Genomic DNA, 11,200 nt, shown 5'->3' on the forward strand with positions numbered 1-11,200 from the left:
GCAGAGGTTTGTGCTGTCAAAAAGCCGTTTGTGCTTTTGGTCTTTATTGCTGGGGCGTCTTCTGAGGTGGCATTTCCAAACTGTGTGTCTCCCCCCATTTCCCCTCACCTTCATCGTGGTCCCGTAGAGCACCCTCAGCTTCCCGCTCCTCCACCTCTAACCTTCCCGGGGCTGGTACGGGTACAGCTCCCAGCACCGGCCACTGCCCCCAGGCGCTCCTCTCTGATCCTCTGCCCGGTCACCTCGGCGTGGTTGTGGCACCTCAGCCTGATTTTGGCACAGCGCTGTCCAGGACTGTGGTGACGAGCCTGTTCTTGGGGACATTTCTGCTTGTGCCTCTGCCACCAGCACGGCGGTGACCGTCCCCGAGGCCTTGCGGCAGGGAACAGGAACCTCTTTGCAGACTCCAGCGGGCGTTAGAGGGGGTCCGTAATGCTTTGCAGACCAATTTTCTCTCTGTTATTGTTTTAAACTCCCTGTTAGCCATTCCTTCTTCCCAGGTTTCCGCGTGTTTCAAATTATTTTCCACAGAGGCATCGACGGCATTTTTCCAAATTGAATCTCATTTATTTTCTACCCAGGTTTCCAATCTCTCTGGGGCCCTTTGTATTATTTCTCAGTCCGCACTGCCGTGTACAATATATCCTAATTTAGTATCGTCTGTGAATTATATTACCATGCCCTTTAGTTCCTCCTCTATTTAATGAAGATATTTCCAAGGAAAAAAAAATCTAAACTACGTTTTATTAAAATAAGAAGGTAGAGTCTTAAAAACTCCTTTGTGGGTTTCTGATATGAATTCTAAATCTTTTTTTCAAAGAAATCTGCAGCATTTTAAAGACAAATTAAAACCTTCAAAATGCTAAAGTTGATAGGTGTAAAAATTAATCGTGTTTTCAATTAAGTGAGACCTCTGTCCCTGTAGAGCGAGCTCCGTGCAGTGCAGTCTCCAAGGGTGCCAAAGACAGTATCTATGTATTTGCATCAGATTTTTTTTTTCAACCAGCACTAAACATATGTTTGGATTTCTCAATAAACTTGTTCGCTTTCCCTTCCTGACCTTTTTGGGTTTGCTCTCTGTGGCTGTTCTAGCAAACATGTACGCTGTCAGGAATGATGCTGAAGCAGCATATTTTAATGCAAACTGTGCCGGCTTTATTCATAGGAAGTGATTTTCAAATTCATAATCATGAATATTTGCACTGTAAGGTTGATTCTGTTGTGAGCTTTTTATATGTAAGCTAAGAAGCGCTGCCTGTTGGTGCCAGGCTGGGAGAGCATCATGCCTCCGTGACGGGGAACGAGCTGTGCTATGGAAGCACTGTGTCCTATCAAAACAGCTCGGATTTCTGACTGTGAATAGGAAAATAGTGCTGGCAGCAGGCAATTTGCTGGAGATACGTATCCTGAAATATTTGCTGCATAATTTCCAGCAATGAGCAATTTCATGGAGACTATGATCTGCTTGTGAAGAGAAATAAGGTGTAAATTGGATGAATAAATTGTTCTCTCTGCAAACGGCTTGCTAGCTCTGGAGGACTTTTCTCTTTGAGAAGCGCTGCGGCTCGCTGGCGCGTTGGTTGTTTGACCCCTCGAGTAAACTAATGCTGGGGAGAGGCATCTGAAACACCCCGTGCTTTGGCTGCCCTCCTCCTGCCCCCGCCTGTGTCCCCTCCGCCCCCCGCCTGTCTCTGGCAGCGAGCTCCCCGGGGATTTGTGCCCCTCGGGTGGAGGTAGCCACGCTGAGCAGGGCTGCGGGTGTTGCCAAAAACTGGGGGGATGACACTGACTGCTGGGAAAATCCCTGCTCTGTCTTTATCTTTGAGAAGCTGTAGGGATAGGTGTGAATCGGAATGGGTAGTGCCGGGTGTCTTCGCTGCCCTCGAGGAGCAAGGAGAGCTGGTGATGGAGCCTGCAAGCTTGTCCCCCGTGTCTTGGCTTCACTGCCCGCCTTTCTGTCCCCTTTAGGTCAGTATTGCTTTGTTTCAGTGTTACAAAACGAGCCTTGTTCTCTGCAGATGTCAGGGCTTCCCCGGGGATGAGGAATCCCACAGCTCCTGGGGCTGTGCCACCAACATCCCCGTCCCCGCCACCTCCGAGGGGGATGCTCCGGGGAGAGCCGCCGGCTCGCTGGCGCTGGTGTGCAGCAGCTGTAGGAAATTAGAGGAGCCTCGGGGCTATTCTGGGAAACACCAAGGGAGATTCCCGAGGTTTCCGGAGCAGAAAACTGGCTCAGAGCTGGCTGCCTTCACGCCAGGCAGGGCTGATGTGGAGCTGGGCACGGAGCCCCGCAAAGAGAAGCGTCCTGCAGACAAAACAACGGGATCCCCAGAAGCGACGCAGAGTAGGGGGCCACGGAGCTGAGCTGTGATGGGTCCAGCCGTGGTGCTTGTGGACTGCAAGGTAGGCTCCAGCCAGGACATCCTTCATGTGACAGGCAGCTGGGCCTGCGGTGCCCCGCAGCTGATTTGGGACAGGGGCTGTAGGTTATCGCATGTCTCTCCCCTGGGTCAGAGAAGAGGTAACGGCTGCATTGCCTTGGAGGGTTCCAAAGGCAGCCAAGATAAAACCTTGCCCTGTCCACCATTACTTTGTGCAAGCTTTAGCCCTCGGGATTTTTTCATCTGTTTCTGACTCTTACCTGCAGAGAGGTGTCAGACTTTAAAAAATATCTGTTCACCTTGTGAACAGGGGCGTGGTGCCCTCGAGCTTCACCTGAGCAGGTGAGAGCCCAATTGCTTGTCCCCCATACTAATCCCATGGAACAAAAACCTTCCTGAAAGAGGATCTGAAAGCCACATCATACGAAGTGGTAACATTTGCACTGGGACTCCTACATGAGCACATACAGGTATGGAAAACCACACTAGGTCCAGCTCTCTCCTCAGAAGCTTCAGGTCTGATGAAGCCACGCTTAGTTTGTTCTACCTGAAGAGTAGGTCTGTGTTTTGTCTCAGAAGCTGCCTTTCCCTCAAGTCCTGTTCTTGATGGGAGGCTCCAGCTTGGTGGCAGTCATGTTACTTAACCAAGTGTTCAGAGAGCGGCATGTCCTCGGGGACAGAAGTGACTCTATCCCAGGGGAGAGACCCAGACCTGTCCTTCCCTTCCCACGCCGTGGGCCAAAAACTGAGTTTGGTGACCGAGCGTCCTTCCTCCCCTTTATCAATAATTTTAATCGTTTTAATAACGTCCCCTTGCACGGATAGGATTGCGATTAGAAAATGTCAGAGCCTTGTTATCATCTAATTAGAGTCACATTTCAACAGAATAGAAAGGAAAGTCGTCAAGCGCTGCCTTGTGCAGTGAAATGGGAAGAAAGTGATGATTTAAACCAGCTGCAGTCCTGCCTGGGATGCGGGGCACGGCACAGGACAAGACGATGGTCCCTGGTCGGAGCCCTCTGAAGCAATCAGTGCAAACTGCTCCCAGATCACTTTCGCAAAGCGAAAAACTCCAGCACAGTCCAGTAAAAACAATCGGGCTGTCAAGTTTGCCATCTAACAGCTGAGGGGGTCAGAGCGGCAACACAACACAAACCAAAATAAACACCACCTCGCTCTGCCAAAAAGCCTTTATCACTCTTCTGGGAGAGAGGGAGATGCTTTCAGATGACTCTAACTTTTCCCATTTTTTTTTGTTTGTTTTTGTATGCTTAAATGTGAACGCAGAGCTGGGGTCTCTTCCCGCCCTTCTCCTAATGCCAGGAGCTATGCCAAGGTTTCGATCACCTCTTTTGTTTGCCTTTTTTGAGGAGGAGGTCCAAAAGGCAGCGGGGGAGAGTGGGTGTGTGTGGCCCTTTAACCCCTTGGAAGCTGCCCGGAGGGTTGCTTTGGCTTAGCTCATCCTCTGGCCTTTGCAGCATGTCCTGTTTGGGCAGGAGGATGCCGGGCGATGGTGAGGGACAAGGCTCTGCTGCGATGCTGGAGCATCCGTGTCTCCGTGGAGTTCGCGGCGGCGCCTGGCGATGGGGCGTCTCGGCTCCTCCGGGTTCAATGACCCCGAGCACTATTGCAAAATGTTCTTCTGTGCACAAATAAGGCTCCACAAGCACCACAGCCGCCTCACAGCGTGGCCGGCGGGCAGGGAGGATGATGTGTGTGCTGGCCCCTTGGTCCCCTTTGGCAACCGCCCCACTGGGATGCTGCTCACCAGCCTGCTGGAGGAGATAATGCCCGGCAGCCAAGCGGGGCGTAAAACCTGAACCCGCCACAGCCATGAGCCTGAGCCCCAGCACAGGCGCTGGGAGCTGGGGCTTGTGGTCCTGCTGTCGTCCCTGTGGGATGAGCAGGACTGCCTGCGCTTGGCCAGATCACAGGTCTGGGGGAGAAAAGCATTTTCCCCCAAAGAAGTGACTATGCCTCACCCCACTCTGTAGGGATGCACCCCTCAAGGTGTGAGCTTACAGAGGCAGCATTTCAGTGTTTTGCTGCGGGGAAGCAGCCCCTTGGTTCCCCCATCCAGCAACCTGGATACCTCTAGGGGTCTGGGCTCAACCTCCCTCCCTAGGGCCAAAATGTCTCTCCCTTGTGATTCTTGTCTTCAAGAGCCTGTGGAAGGAGCATGAGGACCGTGGCCACCTGCTTTTGGGATGAATGCCAGCATTTAGGGCCGGGAACACTTGCTGTGTGGAGGGGGCCAGACCCCAGCACCAACCAGCCCCATATCATAAATAACAACAGTAAAAACAATTATCGCTTAAATAGCGCTTTACATCCTCGGGCTGCTGTAAAACCCCAGCCGCTTAATCACAAACCTCTCTCTTGATGTTCACAGCGAACTGTAAGTTTTGGTCTTGGAGGAAAATGTATTTTCTGGTGCCAAGAGCTACACGCGGCTGTGTCAGCAGGATGAGGCCACGTCAGAGGTGATGAAGGCTCGAGTGTCACACCGATAGATCTGAGGGACTCTGCCCATGGCTGGGGGCTGTTTGGGAGCCTGCCTTCCCTGCACCACTGCTTGGCCACCGCCTTCCAAACTCCTGACATTTTAGGACTTGCTATATTTAAGCAGGCGGATAGTTCAGCCACGGCCAGGAAGCTGCCTCTGACAGTGATGGCTATCGAGAGTGGCACCGGGCTGCCCGTGCTGTGCCAGGGGCCAGCAGTGGCATTTCTGCCAGGCAGACCCACCCCCTGCCCAATTAAGGGTGCAGCTAATTTTAAACGAGCTGCCACAGCCGTGTAGAAGCACTTTAAAATTTTATCCGGCCAAAGCGTCTTGGGCGAGAGCTGAGGGTCGAGCATGAAGTGGCAACTCCAGTCCCTGACGTTTCGGGGCGGGGAGAGCTGTCCCCCCTTGCAAGCTGGGACGGGCAGATTTGGGAGAGGAGGATGTTCGTTGGATCGGTGTTTTCCAGAGCTTGGGGAGGGGGAGGGAGTTTCTGTAATGGAAATGAAAACCGTCTCTGATTTCATTTTAAAGCATGCTAAAACATTTCATTCGACCTGATGCAAAGTGTTGCATTTCATTTTGCGTTTTAATTAATTTTGTGATCTTTTAATTAGGCTAATGTCAAAGAAAAAAATGTTTCTCTCAAAACTGGAAGTCAAAACATTTTGAAGATCACTTCTGCCTCTGAAATGCTGCTTAAAAGCGTTAGACACTGCTCTCTTTCTAGAAACCCATGGTAATTCCTGCCTTTACAGAGTTGCCAAATGCCCTGGGATTTAAACCTACGGAGTGCTTTAAAAAGGGCCCTTGTTCCTCAGAAAGTGAGCACTGCTGCCTGTGATCCTGGGATGAAAGGGGAGAGGGTCTCATCTCAAACCTTTCCTACTCCTGAAAAAATTCAGGGCACTGGTAGGTGCAGAGGGAGCTGCAGCCCATCGCTGGATGAGGCCCCCGAGACTTGGGTCGGTTGGGGAAGCTCCAGCAACGGCAAAATCTCACACTGCTTGAGTCGTTGCTCAGCGAATGGACACAGCACAGGACCCAGGATGGAACCTCTGGAGATATTTCCGGCTGAAGAGGCTTTAGTCCCCCCGTATCGCTCAGCTGCAGCTGTGGGCCACCAGTTTGGGGAACAGTCCCCGCAGAGAGCCTTTGGCTCAGTACGCAGAGCGCTGAGCCTCCGCCAGCCCCAGCTTTGAGCCCCATTGGCCCTGCAAGTGCCCAAGATCATCTGACAGTTTCTCAGATCTTAGTTTTGCTTTAATGCATCACAGGCTTGAAAATGTATATGTGGTGTGAGCAGTAAATCCCGCTCTGAGGTCCCGTGGGTTTCCCAGAGCTGTCTGGGCACACCTGAGCTCGGTGTATTCCTACATGCAGAGGCAAAACCCAAAATATTTATTTACAGAAAAGAACTAAAAATGCGAATGGACTGCTGTAGCTGCTGCGCAAGCTGTCCCTTGGCACACAAGAATCGCAGATATGAAGGGACTGGTGGCATCCACCTGCCTGATGCTTTCATAGGGAGAACAGGCTCACGCAGGCACAGCCAGATGCAACCCCCGGCTCCACCATACTCTTATCTCCCATTTAAAACCCTGCAGGTGATGAGACAGAGGTGCTGTCCTGGCACAGAAGGACATCACCCCCAGTGGAGGTTCTCACAGGGCTGGCAAGGTAGGCTATTGCTTTTTCCAGATTACTTGCTGGTGTTTCACGTGTATTAGGTTCAGATTGTAATTGGATTGCTGGGTATCGATTCAGCTTTGCATTGGGCAAAAAGACTTGTTGGGAAAGGTGATGATGGAGGAGCTGATGGCTGTCGTATATTGCTTTTCACACGTGATGTTGAAAGGACAGCAGGTATCAGATACACCAACTGCTTTTGGGGAGTTTGACAGTTCGGTAGCAAGGCAGAGGGCTATCGGCCGGAGGTAGCTTCACACCATGTGCAGCCGTGTCAGGGGCATGGGAATGAACACCAGCCTGTGCCCATGCAAAGTTTTGCAGAACCTGCGTCCCTTGGTTGACTCAGCTGGTGGGAGCCTGTTTCCCTGCACCATTGACCTGCTCTGAGCCAGCCCCAAAGGCTTTTCTCAATGTTTGCATTCCTGGCTGTATTTTCTCTGCTCAGGTGATTAGAAGTCAACACTCAGGAGGCTCAGAACAAACCACTTTCGTTGAGATGAGATGGCATTTGCATTTGAAAGGCAGGATGGCTGTTCCAGGGACTTTGCTGTGTCACAGACTTCTTTGTAGAGTCTCCTGGCTCCGATCTCCCAGCGCTTAATTTGGGGCTCCATGCTCTGATCCCAGCAACCTGCCTCTGGCTGGAAGCCAGCCTCTTGAGGTGGTTCAGAGAGCCATCCAGCTCCGGCACAAATTACAGTGCTCAGAGGATGGCGGTAATTTCTGTCCTGCTGCCCTCGGTTCCTGGGAACTCTCCTGGCAAGCGGCAAATGATATGACTCACGCTCAGAGAAGCCAGATCCACTCCAGCCTAGCATGATATTTTGATTAGTAAGAGGCTGGCACTAGAGCTGAGAGGTTCCTGCGTGTGTGCCAGGCTGCGCGAGTTATTCCCCCGCTGCACTGGGCTCTTGCTCTCCGCCATAGCTTTGGGGAGAGGGTGAGCGTACCGTGCTGGGGGGCAGAACCACACCTCTCCTTCCATGGGTGAGCAGGTCCGGCTGACCACCCCTCTCCAGCCAGCCTGGCAGGGTGCTGGCAGCCCTGCTCTCCCTGCAGGACTGTTCTTGGTCCCCATGGGGCAGATTTGGTCTTGCAAGCAGGGCCTCGGTGGCACAGCCTTATAACCCAGCCCTGCCCGGCCCCTTGCTTCCTTGCATGTGAATTTTGTGGCTGGACGTTGGGCTTCGTTTGCCCAGAAACACGGGCAGCTTTGCGGGAGCGTGACGTCGGTGCCCAGATGTGTGGGCGAGACGGGAAATTGCAGATGCTCACACCTATATCCGTGTGTGCGAGCCGGGACGTGCTCGGAAACGCAGGTTTTTATCAGCTGTGCCTACTTCTGGAGACGCCTGGTTAATTTATCTACTGAGAAGCTCCATCTCGCTGAAAGTCTCATTTCCATATTCTTTCCAGATGGTCAAGATGCCACAGAGACAGTTTCTAAGTAAATAACTTGCTGCTTCATGCAACCCACTGTCAGCCTCCAAAACCAGCCGCCCCAGATGGCTGGAGAGTCCAAGACGCTGCCTGGGTCGCGAAAGGCAGCGCCGAGTCGCATGAATAATGGAAACGGTGGGGCTGCGGCGAGGGAGAGCGAATGCTCTCCCTTTGTAGAAGAACTGCCGGGAAGTGGCAAAGCCCCTTCCCTGCTCACGGATCCATCAAGCTGGTGTTCGGGGGGCACTCAGGAGGGGGTCCCCCCCGGGGTGGCTGTGCCGGGGTAATGCCGCGCGGGGCTCTCGGCACCCACGGAAATCTCCCGCTCCTGCCCGGCGCAGTTTTCATCTCGCTCGCCACCTGATCGCAAGTTAAAAGCAAAAGATTAAAAGCGTTTAATTACGCTGATGCTTTCCCAGCAGATTAAACAAGAGGATAAATAGACTACAGCGTGTTATTTTGGATTTGATTCTGTTTTTTAAACAAGGGGAGGGAGGCAGGAGGCTGCGGCTCCTTGGCAGCTGTCACACGTTTCGCTTTTGATGGTGTCAGTTTTGTCTGTTAGGAGGTGTTTCTCTTGCCGCTGTCAGCATTTTCCGGGGGAGCCTGAATTCATTGATACAGTCTGTTTGCTGTCCACATATTCACAGTTCATGTGTTACATTTTACATAAAGTAAACTTAGCAAGGAGAAAACTAATTCTGCAGTTCTTCAAAGCTAATGCACGGTAAATATATTCTGACACTGACAGGTATTTCTTATTAAATAGCTCTGAACTGCAGTACTAGGTTTTGCTTAAGTGGCATTATTCTCCCCGAGCAAAGACAGTTCATTTATTAGTCATTCTGAAAACCAAATAACAAATATTATTCTCTAAGCAAACTAAACAAACCATTTAAAAGGGCCCTGTCTGAAATGATTAAAGTACAGTGTCTGAAAAGCAGCTGACATTTTAGTGCCAAAATACCATATGGAGACTCTAGTGCTTTATTAGCATCCTTTGACCTAAGCTGCAAAATCTCCCGACACCTTTGAGCGTGGCGGAGCAGCCTTCCTGCCTGCACGGGAGAGCGCGGAGGCAAATCTCTCTCCCAGTTCTTAAGATGTCATTTTGGCACACCGAAGAGCGAGGTGCAATAATTGAGGGGCTGGATGTGAGCAGATTTTTTCGATCTCTGCCAGAGATACACGGTGAAATAATTCAGCCAAGCCAAAAGCGCGGGCTTTTAATTTACGCCTTTAAAAATAAATATAGAGTTTTTGTCTTGCCTTCTTCCAGCGTGCCCTTTTTCTCTTAACTAAATATTTCCTTTCTTCTGAGCATCAGACATTATTTCTACCTTTCAAGCATGCAAAATAAAAGAGCGTGTGCACATATATATATTTAATTATGGTCTACGTGGGGCTGCGTTCGTGTATCCCCAGCTCTGCTCTGAAGATTTCCTTCGCGAGCAGGAAAACAATTTTGTACTGCAGGTCAGACAGAATAACTGATACCGCTGTTTACAGATCTCTGCTCACTGGAGAAGCTTATTAAGCCACAGTTGGGCAAGAAAAAGGCTGCTCGTCCACAGTGGGACAATAAATATATGGGTAAGTGATCGCGTGGCCGCCGCACCAGGCGCCGCTGGGAAGGGCCCCGTGAGCATCAGGGAGTCGCTGGATGCCAGGAGGAGATGCTTGCCAAAAGAGCTGCTCCAACAACCTGTTTTAAATCGTTTGGTCAATTGTTCTCAGCCTGTTCTGCGCACAAAATGCTTGGGGTCTGACCAAGGGGGTTTTGTTTTATTTTATTTTTTAAACAAATGTTTTCGTTATTCCTCAGAATTCATCAGGTAGGGAGAGCAAAGAAATTTCAACCTGAGGTTTGTTCACGAAACATCTCCCGCAAGCGTGTCCTTGCTGGCTCTGAAGCAGGGCAGCTCGAGTTGGCAAGCATGAAAATAATATAGAAGTTATGTGAGGAGTTTAATAAAAAACTAGCAGATACTGAGCTGAGGTATGTTATTAACTTGCTTCTCTGGGATTAGGCACGTCTGGGTAAATGAGGAGGTATTGGTCCAGGTTTGCTTTCTTTCACTGTTGTCCCAGTGACAGGAGATTACGCGGCGTTGGGGATTAGCCTGATGACATTACATCGCCGGGGTAACGATGTACATGCTGATGTCGTTCAAGACATTTGGTCGGTTCCAGGGTTTCTGGCATGAGCTGATGTTTCTTCCCGCCGTCAGCATCCTGGGGCTGGGGAGCCGAGGGACGTGTTCCCCGACACGCCGCCCGCCGGTGTGCTCTCCTCTCCCCGGCAGGGATCGGGTGGTCCCTGCAGTCGTTCCCTTGAGGATGGGAGCGCACGGAGGGCGTTTTCATAGTTGGCACCCACAAGGGCTGTCAGGTATCAGGAGTGCTCGAAGTTCCCCTGTAAGCACAAGAAACGGTACAATGTGATGCTTTAAATAGCTCCTCTTTGGAGAGGAAGAGAGGGAGGGTCAAAAAAGCGCAACGGCCATAGCATTGATGCCGTGTAGCTGAGGCTGAATGATGATACCAACAGCGGGTGCGTTTTGTATTTTCAAAGATGCTATTGCTGCATTAGGGAAAATGAAAGCTGATAGGTTCTGGCAGCTGGGTAAGGGGTGCAAGGCACCTACGTGAAATGGGTGGATGTAATTGGGGTCTGGGGGAAATGCAGAGGAACAGGCTCTGCAAAGCAGCCTGCACCCTGGTCCCACCACCGCCTTCCCTCGGCAGTGCCAAGCCCCCGCAGCTGGCTCCCTGTCCCGCGGTGGGTTCAGGCGAGCGATGGCCCCGTGCCGGCGACAGGCACTGGAGCAGCCGCGGCACCCACCAGCGTTGGGAGGGAACAACTTCGTTCATCTGCCACTGAGAGCAAATGCTGCTAATGAGGAGCCCAGGCTTCGGTAACCATGGCAATTTATGTTCCTGAAAATACGAAACAAAGTCGGAGAAGGGGCCAATCCTGCTCCCCTCTCTGCTCCTGCGCAATCTGCAGTGCCGGGGATTGCGGGAGCGCTGGATCCAGCACCAGCGAGGAGCGTGCGGAAAGCTGGTGAGTGGGAGCACCTTGCGGGGGGCTCATGCCCCTCCCCACTGCTCACAGGAGCCCATCCTGCTCCACGAATGCAGCCCAAAACACTGCCTGCTCCATGGCAGGCTGAGCCCC

This window comes from Apaloderma vittatum, unplaced genomic scaffold, assembly GCF_000703405.1.
Source record: "Apaloderma vittatum isolate BGI_N311 unplaced genomic scaffold, ASM70340v1 scaffold21055, whole genome shotgun sequence".
Lineage (NCBI taxonomy): Eukaryota > Metazoa > Chordata > Aves > Trogoniformes > Trogonidae > Apaloderma > Apaloderma vittatum.